We start from the raw sequence: 11,961 nt of genomic DNA on the forward strand, positions 1-11,961 counted from the left end.
TAAGATGTATGCTGGTTGCATTACACAGGTGGAATTATCACAAAACTATAAAGAAAAAAATGTCTTCAAGCATCATTAATGTTGTGTTTTACTCATTTTCTTTGCTATGTCAATTAAGCATTTAGCTACAGCATATCAGAAAATGTCAGTTTTGCAGTTAACACTTTTGCAACTTTCATATATTATCTGCCTTGTTAATGATTGGATTTGACCTCTTCTATATTCAGCACACCCTCATCCATTTTCAGCACACTTTTAAGGCCTGTAAACCAAATGATGCTTAATAATATTTGTAATTTAATGCGATTATGAAAATCCACACCTCAGGGAGAGCAGGGACGAAAGTAATGTGGGACGAAAGTAACAGCGATTTTCTTGAAACCCAGACAGCATTTGATTTTCAGGCTTTAACAGCACAAACAGCATGCAACCCTTGACGAAGCTGCCAAATATCATGTGATTTCGAGACCTAGATCCAAATTTCTGTTTTTAAGTGCAAAAGTAAATTATTGTAGCGGTTATTTTTTCCTTATTACAAGTGGTGTTTCTCTTTTCACGCAGCACAGTAATGATCAATCTACATGTTATTCAGTGCAATAACACATCCTTAAGTGTGTGGTCTCTGAGTTTTTTAGTTTAAAAGTAAATCAGGTTTAAATGGCAAGAGTTCCTGTGGGGACGAAAGTAACACTGTTATTTATGTCCCACTGCTAATAGCCATACCTTATTTTTCACTTCCCCATTAGTGATTGTAGTGTTTGGATTCAGATGTTTTAGAAGTGATTCCATATTGCCAATAATAATTAAATTTTTTCAACAATTTTTAACATTTTGCATTGTTGGATTGGTTTTGAAACATTTGACGGAACTAAGCTTTAAAATGAAAATGCTGTTTAATAGTTTATTTTTTTGCAAAAATAAAGGACAAATAATGATTGCAGTTAACATTAACAAGGTTATAGTGAAATCTATTTAAAATAAAAATATAAATAAAATAAAGATTAGGCTGCATGGTGGCACAGTGGGTAGCACGTTCGCCTCACAGCAAGAAGGTTGCTGGTTCGAGCCTCGGCTTGGCCAGTTGGCATTTCTGGAGTTTGCAGGTTCTTCCGTTGTTCGTGTGGTGTGGGTTTCCTCCGGGTGCTCTGGTTTTCCCTGTAGTCCAAAGACGTGGTACAGGTGAATTGGGTATGCTAAAAGTTGGCCATAGTGTTTGAGTGTGTATGGATGTTTCCCAGTGATGGGTTGCGGCTGAAAGGGCATCCTCTGTGTAAAAAATATGCTGGATAAGTTAGCGGTTCATTCTGCTGTGGCGACCCCAGATTAATAAAGGGACTAAGCTGAAAAAAAAATGAATGAGGGAAGATTAAGCCAGTAAATCTAGCAAATATTGTATTACTTTCGACCCACCCATGTGTTACTTTCGTCCTTGCCTATGGGGTCAAAAGTAACAATGCATAACATTTGTTTAAAGTGAAGTTATATTGGAGTTGTTCTACGTGATACAAAATAACACCTGATTTAGTAGTTAGTAACCACAGCAAACATATTTCTGCTAAAAATATTATCTTTTAAATATCGGTTTTGATGAAAAATGGTACTTTGTCCATAGGAGAAATAAATTAAATAGCGGGAATCCCGTCCAGAACAATTTATTTTTGATGAACGATGACAGCCAATCAGGATCGACACTTAAAGATCGCGAGTGTTTAACATAGAAACCATTAGGCACGTGAACCAACAGGGAAAACTGATTTCAAGTCTTGTCAGAGGAACTGTTAAACGATGTAAAAACTGATGGACTGTGGAATTCAAGGAATTTTAAGGTAATCCGTTAGCTTTGTCGGTTGTATGGGTTGTTGCTGATTTATTGAGTTATTTTGAACGAAAATTTTGATTCCAATCAAAATGTTTACCAATAGTTTCTTAAAAAGTCTTCATATATAACAAAGTACATGAACTTAAACTTAAACCTCAAACGATCGACCGGGTTTACAGAATACAAAGGTTTATTAGCCTACTTCTCGTAACCTGCATAAACAGAACATTGTAGTGTGTTGAATGATGATGTGTATTGTAGGAGATTTTGGTTAGCCTATCATTCTTGGTGTTTATGCTAAATGTTCAAAAGTTTGAGGATAATTTTGATGGGTAGCCTATAGAAAATATAAGCTTTAAAAATATAATCTATAAATTGCTCTTTCAATACATACTTCATCTTATTATTTTACAGGTTATATTAAATGATTTGCGAACATCAGATCAAGAATGTTTTCTTAATCATGTCACACCGAAAACTTCTCAATTATATTACTTAAAGAAACACTTCACTTTTATTTGAAAAAGGTTTGTTTTGTTCAACAGTTGATGTGAACCATTTTTTAATCCATTCAGCTGATTTCTTGTTCTGGTGGGGTCACTTTTAGCTTCGCTTAACATAATGAATTGAATCCGATTTGAATAAAAAAATAAAAATAAATATATATATATATATATATATATATATATATATATATATATATATATATATATATATATATATAGAGAGAGAGAGAGTTTTGATAATTTTACTATTTAAAGCTTGAGTCTTTTAGTCTTGAGTCAAATATTGCTAGGAACTATACTCTCATTTTAATGCAATAGTCAGGAAACTCTGCTGCTGTACCATGCCTGCACCAGGCAGGATTATTTTTTCTGCAGTACAGGTGAATTGTGAAGGCTAAATTGTCCGTAGTGTATTGGTGTAAGTGAGTGTGTATGGATGTTTCCCAGAGATGGGTTGCGGCTGGAAGGGCATCCGCTGCGTAAAACGTGCTGGATAAGTTGCCGGTTCATTCTGCTGTGATGACCCCAGATTAACAAAGGGACTAAGCTGAAAAGAAAATGAATGAACTTAAAGCTAAAAGTGACGCCACCAGAACAAGAAAAAGCTGAATGGATGCAAAAATGGTAAAAGTCAACAGTTTAACTATAGGACACTTGTAAATTGAGTCTTTTTTTTAAGGTGGAGTGTTCCTTTACCATAACGCATAAACAGAGAAGAACAAAAACCCATACAGGTATAATTTTTGCTCTCATAACTGAAATTATTGGGTCGTTTTTACTGCATTACATAGTGAATTCTTCTGGACCTTTTTGCACAATATACAAAAATCTTACAGTCCAAGTGTACACTTGAAAATGTTTCTTGGAAAAACCCAGACCAGCCTTGTACTGACCTGCATCTCTGTAAATGCTAAAGTGGGACGTCCCGCAAGTCCATTTATTCCCCATCACCTCCTGAAGCTCCACTGGCAGTCAGCAGCCTTTAGTCTCCCTGAAATGGGAGGAAAGTTTATTGCGTTGTTACTCTAGGGAGTCATGTTGTTTGTTTTTGTTTTTGGGAAGGTGACAAATATGTTCCTGGACTAAAGGATCCTGATTAAAATTCCCCTGTTCACTGAGCATAAAGCAGCCAAGGGGCTCTTTTTCAAGGGCACTGACAGATCAACGCTCTTCAGAGTTTTCTGGATACAGTCTGAAGGTTTGTTTTAAAACAACAACTTTTCTGAGCTATGATGAATAATCTGTTCCGTTTCGTAGCAGTGCATTGTGCTTGACCAGTGAAAAGAAATGCCCTATGTATGGTTTGTTTTTGTTTGGTCTTTGAGTTTGAATGGTTGTGAAAGGCTTCTCTCTGCTTCGGCCCACCGGGACAGATAGACACTCTCCCTCACTTCATATCTGACTCGCTCCCTTGATAACCGGAATTTATGTGCTGAATTAATGCAATTAATTGTGCAGCCCTGCATTCCTCTGGGAGGAGAAGAGACAGTGAGTGCTGGTTAAGTGGATCATCTCAGGGTTGGCATTGTACAGCATGACCTCAGATGAGCTTGACATTTTGATTCATGAAGATTCAAGTTAATTCTGGAGTAAACGTTACTCTCAATGGGAGTTAAACTCCAACTATACAGCTAAAAACAACTGCCTCACTCTAAACTTTAAGTGTTTAGAATGTTTTAATATCTATTGTACTAGGGCTGGGTGATATTCAGAACCTATAATCAATATAATTTTTCCAGGTCAATTTTTTTAATTACTTTCCCTACCGTGTGCCACATGACCCTGCTCTGTTAAGGCTGATTTATACTTCTGCATTGAATGCACGGCTATGGTGTGGCAAGCTTGCATACATGTGCACCTCTCAGAAAATGTACCTTTACACTATGTTGGTGATGATTGGAAGCTGCGCCAGAGATGGCTTGAGACGGCATATTTTTGTATTGCAATAAAATAATTATTTACATTTAAAATATTTGTTTACAGAAGATTCAAGAAACGCACTGTTTAAAATATTATTTAAGGATATACACTAGTTATTTTATTTAGAGAAGATCCTGCTTTTTTTTCTACTTTTAATAAGAAAAACTTTGAAAATAATTAATTTTGTTTCCAAAAGTGCAAGTTAAAAAGTGCACATATACTACAGACAATTTAGCTTACTTAATTCACCTATAGTGCATATCTTTGGACTGTGGGGAAAACACGGAAAACCCACGCGAACACGGGGAGATCATGCAAATGGCATCACAGAATTGTGCTCACTGCTCTAAAATATATTCTCTTTAACTGTCTGGGTAAAAACTAAAACTTTTTTTCCCCTTTGAACACAATTTATTTATTTAAAAAATATTTTGGAGCAGTAAACATGTCAGGCTAAATAAACTAAAATGAATCATTGACTTCTGCTGTTTTCATTAGTTTCAAAAACTCTTAAACTTCTTGAACTAAAATCCAGAAGAAAATAACAAATTATCCGAATGTCTTTTTTTAATAGGCAAAAAATATAATAATAATAATAATAATAATAATAATAATAATAATAATAATAATAATAATAATTATTATTATTATTATTATTATCACTTAAATAATTTTATTTAGATTTTCTATATTTGTTTTTTTAATTTATTTTAGATCAGAGATGCCCAAACTAGGGCCTGCGGGCCAAAGTTGGCCCAAGGTAACCTTTGATTTGCCCCGCCATCCCATCTGAGAATAGAGTGAGACTGATGGAGATGGTTTAGAGCAGTGTTTCTCAACCACGATCCTGGAGGACCAACAACTTTGCAAGTTTTGGATGTCTCCTTTGTCTGTCACACCCATTACAGGTCTTTCAGTTTCTGCTGATGAACTGAAGATCCGAATCAGGTGTGTTTGTTTAAAGAGACACGGAAAATGTGTAGAGCTGGTTTTCCTCCTGGAACGTGGTTGAGTAACACTGGTTTAGAGCATAGGTCTCAAACTCGATTTCTGGAGGGCCGCATAGTTTAGTTTCTTTTCAAGACTACTAGAGACTATTAAGCAGGAGTGAGTTAGAGGTGGTTGGAGCTAAACTGTGCAGAGCTGTGGCTCTCCAGGAATTGAGTTTAAGACCATTGGTTTAGAGATATAAATTTTAAATCCAGTGTAACCTTTTGTTTGTTTGTTAACAAAATGAAACGTTTCAATTTAATATTGTAATACTATCACCTGTATACTGTCACCTGATGGATAGAGGACAATTCTATTCAATTCTTTGGCTTTGGTGAGCAAATTAAGGCAAAGGCATATTCTGCTTGACTAGTGTATTCAGCATTGAACTCCACTGTTCACTGTTATGTTTTTATTGCAGTGTTCATTCATTCATTCATTCATTCATTCATTTTCTTTTCGGCATAGTCCCTTTGTTAATCTGGGGTCGCCACAGCGGAATGAACCGCCAATTTATCCAGCATATGTTTTACGCAGCGGATGCCCTTCCAGCTGCAACCCATCTCTGGGAAATATTGCAATGTTATAATTTTAAAAGTTATACTGCATTAGTAAATTTAGGGTAATGTTTTTGTTTATTTTTAAATATTATAAAATAAATTAGGAAATTACCCATGGCAACTTTAATATAATATAGTTTGGTATATTTACCTTCAGCCCACGGCTCATAATGATATTTGGTTTTTGGCCCTAAATATGAAAACGTTTGGGCACCCCTGGTTTAAATTGTAGTTGTAACCACAAGGGAGACGAGTGATAAAGGATTGAGGACCTTTTGCAGGTTTTATTCAGAATCATAGTCAGACAGGCAATGTTCAACAACAGGCGCAAGCGGATACAAACAAGGCAACTTGGAGGTGTCGTCAGGTAACTGGCATATGGTCAGTACAGGCGGCAGACAGGGTAAACGATAAAACAAAGCAAGAGTCGGAACACGTGGAAACTATACCAGGAAAAGCTTTGTAATGTTACAGGGTATAAACCTAACAAGAAAATAAGAGTGTCAAAGTGAGCCGTAAAGTGTAATCAGTCCATGAGCAGCATCAGCTGTGGGAGTGTAATCAACGGAGACTTGGAGCAGGTGTGAGTGTGTGTTGCATGACATGACTTGTAGTTCATATTGAGGCAGGATTGTAGTTTGTGTGATTGTAAATGTTCTCCAGCGATCTATGACGGTTAGATTGCTGGCGATCGTGACAATAGTAAATATTATACGTTTAATAACAATCATCATTTTTATTGTCATCTTATCTTAAAATATTTTTATAGGGGGTATTTTTTTTTTTTGTTTTAGCTCTTTTAATATTAAATTTAAGAGAAGTGGATAAACATATGCTGCATACCATGTTGTATAAAGATATTTTTAATTAGGTAATTTATGCAGAATTAATGGATAATGTCCTGGCAAAAAATTAGCATTATTTCTGCACATTGCTTTGCAGTGTCTTGCATCTGCTTTAACTAAAGTCAGTTGTATTTTACTCTTGCTACGAAGCCAACTAATGTTACCATGGAAAGGATAAATGATCATATCCATTTCCTCTCTTAATTCCTACGATTTCATTCTTAGATTTTTATTACTCAAAAGGACGATGTATTTTCTCCAAGAGAGCAAAACAATTGCTGAAATATGATGTGCTTCAGCATTACGCCAGCAGTTATCATTGAAGCCAAAGCAAGGTATTTACTAATAAAAATCCCTCTAATATTTGGCAACCATAGAAGGTCACATACTGAAAGATAGCCCTGTGACAGAGAGGATTAAGAGCTGTATTCTTCATTTCTCTACTAAGCAAAGGTGCTATAAAGTTTGTTATTATTATTGCAGCAGAAGCATGATGTACAGGCACTCAGCATTCATATTTGCAAGAGTTAAAGCACTAAGAGCAGATAAATCTGATGTATGCTAACAGAGAGAGGAGCTTGTAGCCTCCCTCTCTATGATTTAGCCTCCATTAGCCTGCTAGCATAACACACACATATACACACAGGTTGTCCATAAGCCCACAGCACTTTTCCAGTGGCAGAAAAGACATGTTCTGGATAGTGTCACAGTCCGTTTAGGTCTAATGTTGAAAATGTGTGCGAAATTCAACAGCTAACAGCTTTGAAACAGTGATGAATACAAGTGTGTGCTTCAAAAGAGACACCCAAAGTTTAATCTTCCTGATTGTATCGATTATATTTTGATATTTTAAGATGCTTTCAGTTGCCTATAATGATTCGATACCTAGCCTCAAGGAGTTGGCTGATACAGAGTACTGATCCAATTACAAAACGTATTCACATCAAATATGTGAATAATATAATAAAATACATTTTTTGTTCTCCAAATCTCCAATTTTGTTAAAAGAAAGGCATTTACAGTAACTTATACTGTTTCCCCAAAACATTAAAACGGAATAATTAACAAAATACAGATTATCTGTATGACTCCTTGGTTGTCTTTTGAAAACCTTTCTCTTTGTATGAAGGAAGTTTCCAAACTTTGCCACTGCTCATCATTTTGTGAGCTAAAAATTAGGGTTGAAACTATCGAGTTCGACAGAATAAGGTGTTTACAAATGCTTTATTAAGTTACTCATGTTAAAGTTGCTGATGTTAAAGGTGGTTTCTCATTACTTCAATGAGCTAACAAGTGGTATCTCCCTGTGTTAGCTTTCATTAAGTAAAGCTGTATCGGCTAGTGGGCATAACTACGCCAACATTCTAATCAGCCAATCAGAATTAAGGCATACATTTACAGTTTATGTTAACTTTAGGCTTACGGTTAGGTTTATGCATTTTCCACATGATTGTTATCCAACTATTATTCCCCTCTGATTCTGGAAATAGTTTACTCTAGGGTTGGGCAATGTCTACTAATTTGGCATCGTATGATGTCTAATGTGAAACTTCGCGATGGACGATGGCATTGTCATCGTAGGCGGTGGTGTATTAATTATTTATGAATAATTAATTATTTGTAGCCTTCCATTTCTACTACCTGACCTGCATGGTCTTTGTTTTACTCATAACCAAATCATAAATAAATAAAGTTACACAGAAATTACTCAATCACTTTTTTCTGATGGACATGAATAGGCAGAGTGATCTGTGTTGTTACAATAGCGTCGACAAGCTTGGTTGGTAAAAAAGGTGCACAACCAACAAAAACCAACCAACAATATCTGAGGATTTCACTAAAATTGCTAACTACAAGGTGAAAGCAAAAGATTGAAGCAGTGTACTGACACTGTGACTATCTACCTGATAGATACAAAAGACAGAACAGTCGTCGGATAGAGATAAGATTAATTAAATATCACTTTTTTTACAAATATAGTGAGTCTTGATCCAGTAGTACATCCTTTATAAACTATCCGACGTGCACTGCTCTCTGGTATTTTGTGCTCATTCTAAAATGGCATTTAAAAACAAAGATGCTTTAGTGTGAATGGGGCCTAAGTGTGTATTTTTTTATGAGTGGGTTGCTGCTGCAACGGGCGCGGGGTGGAGGATCGGGATGCCGGCTCAGCATCATGATGTCTATAGCCCATTGGTGATGGACAATGGCATCGTCTATCGACCAAACAGTTTACAGTTATGGTTTGGTTTAGGGGATGGAATGGATTACATTTTCCAACAAAAAGGATGTCCCAGGATCAACATAGATGTTAATCCAAGGTCACATCGAACTTGGCAAAATCATGACTTGTGGCATAACTATGTTCAATTCAATTCACCTTTATTTGTACAGTGCTTTTACAATGTAGATTGTGTCAAAGCAGCTTCACATAAAAGATCATAGTAAATTGAAACAGTGTAGTTCAGTTTGTAGTGTTTAAGTTCAGTTCAGTTTAGCTCAGTTCAGTGTGGTTTAAAATCACTGCTGAGAGTCCAAACACTGAAGAGCAAATCCATCGATGCGCAGCTCTACAGATCCTGAACCATGCAAGCCAGTGGTGACAGCGGCGAGGAAAAAAACTTCACCAATTGGCGAAAGTGAAGAATTAAAAAACCTTGAGAGAAACCAGGCTCAGTTGGGCACGACCATTTCTCCACTGGCCAAACGTCTTGTGCAGAGCTGCAGTCAAGGCGCCAGAGGCTGGAAGCTAGACATCAGCGAAGACTCGTCTGTCCCTGGAGCGTCACAGGAATCAGTCTTATGCTCTCCACTCCTCCATGACCACCACAGCAGCTGCTCAGAATACGGCCTGGTCCAGGATATGGAAACCTTGGGATCATCTCGTCGCTGGTCTTGAATCGAATCAGTGGCGCTGCATAGTCTGAGGGCCTCGGGATGAGTATTCCCAGGTGGAAATAGAGAATAAAGAGAATAATTAGCTTAGCTGCTGTTCATAGTGTATATAAACAAGATGAAGAAACCTGTGTGGAGCACATTCATGTATCATACCGCCAAGTGATGCACTGAGTGTATGCTTTGCTAAAAAGATAGGTCTTTAATCTAGTTTTGAATTGGGAGAGTGTGTCTGAGCCTCGGATATTATCAGGAAGACTATTCCAGAGTATAGGAGCCATAAATGAGAAGGCTCGATCTCCTTTACTCGACTTTGCTATCCTAGGTACTATCAGAAGCCCTGAGTTTTGAGATCTTAAAGAGCCGGTTGGATTGTAGCAATTAAATTGGATTGTATGTCTTGTTTTAAAATTGCTCTGGTTTATGAGATCAAATAGTTGCCAATACCAATGGCAGAATTTCTTTCTGGTATCGATGGCATTTCCGATACTAGCATCAGAATTTTTGTTTTGTTTTCTAGCACAAATATCTAAACTTTTAAATAGCTATAAAATAAAGGCTTTGTATGTTTATTTCTGAAAAATATAAATAATTTTGACATAACAAGAAAAGTAATAATCAAATAACAATTTTTGTTTACTGAAATATTTCACTTAACTTAAAATTCTGAGGAAAAATGAATTCTCAAGTTGGTTATCTTCTTTTAAGAATGTTTAGGTATTTGAACGGAAAAAACAGCCAATATTCCTAAAATATTTAATTAAATTATTTTTAAAACATTCAAATTAGAATGTTTACTTGCAATAAACCTTTTTTTTTACATTTGAAGTCTAGTAAAGATTCTTGTTATGCTTTTTGGTGAATGACAAAGATTTTAAAGTTTAAGAACAAAAATTAGACTAAATTATAGTCAGACCTGGAACGGAATTCATACTGTAGATAAACTCTTTAATTTTTGGTGTCTTAAAAAGGAAAAAGCACACAGTACTTTAAGAATAATGTTGTTTCCACCTTTGAAGAGTAGATTCATACATTCAGTCAGACACAGCTCTTTTAATCAACAATACACACACAGTTTCATACGAGTGAACGAGCACATGCCACAAGGCCTTAAATAAGATAACAGGAAGACGGTGTGTGTGCTGGCGGTACAGATAAAGATCTGATCTATTGTGTGTGAGCTTGTGTATGGTTTGGGTGTGTATGAATATGTGCGCTCTTCCGCAGATGTTTGTGTGTGTGTGTTTATCTCTGTGCATATTTGTGTGACACTGAGCCTTAAATAACCTCCTGCTTAGACCGACGGTGCTTGTCTCATGTACTCTCTCTCTCTCAGACTGTACAGATGTTACCCTCATGTGCATCTCAGCATCTCATCCTGCTGTCCATCACTTACACCAATCAGTTCAGCAAGGGCAAACGTTTACATGTGCAGTGTTACATTTTGTTTGCAAGTACAGTAGCATATTACAGTATTAGGTTGTCTTCAACAGGTCGGGGGACCCCAAAAAGTTTAAAGATTGTTTAGTAGATTTTTATGGAGATGCAAATAGTAAACATCAATTCATCAATCATTGATTAAAAAATGTGCATGAAAATACTCACAACACTCTCACAGCACTGCAAATAGCACAGACCACAATGAAAAGGTGTCAGGGAAATTTAAAGATTGTTTATTAGATTTTATGAAGACGCACTCCCACTGCAGAATCGTTCCAATTGCTCTAACATTATACATTCTTTCCAAATACAGATTTTTAAGTTATCTGGTGAAATTGTATTCATATCGCAATATATATTGCACACTACAAATTGCAATGCTAGAATTTTCCAATGTCGTGCAGCCCTAATTCTCATTAAATTGTGAATACAGTGGTTGGTCGTAACAGTGTGGCATGATTGGAGACTTAATTGATTAGCTAAATAGTTTCTTAATAATTTTCACATATTATTCTGGCCTACTAGATGCTGAAATATTGATTGAAAATGATGTTCCTATATAAAGAGGTGTTGTATGTTAACACTGTGCAATGCTACAATAACTAACATTAGTTCATTTAACTAAACTCAAGATGAAAATTATAAAAGCTTTTTTAAAAGCCTGATTATTCTTAGGCAATGTTAATTCCTTATCCCTACACACATTAAAATCATAGTCATAATCTGATTACAAGTCACAATTGTCTCATTAAATGCAGTTACACCAATATTACACTAAACATTTTTATTATTTTACTTGTTAAAATTAACATTTTTATGCAACTCACACTCATAAAATGATTTTTGCTGCTTGTTTAAACAACTTATTTAAAATGAGCTGAAACTTGACATTTTTGAAACTCAAAAATAAAAATTTTTGTGGACAATTTTTTATGCTCAATCCACTTAAATTTGTAAAAACAATTAAGTTATTTTAATTGATTTGT

Source organism: Danio aesculapii, chromosome 3 (assembly GCF_903798145.1).
Source record: "Danio aesculapii chromosome 3, fDanAes4.1, whole genome shotgun sequence".
NCBI lineage: Eukaryota > Metazoa > Chordata > Actinopteri > Cypriniformes > Danionidae > Danio > Danio aesculapii.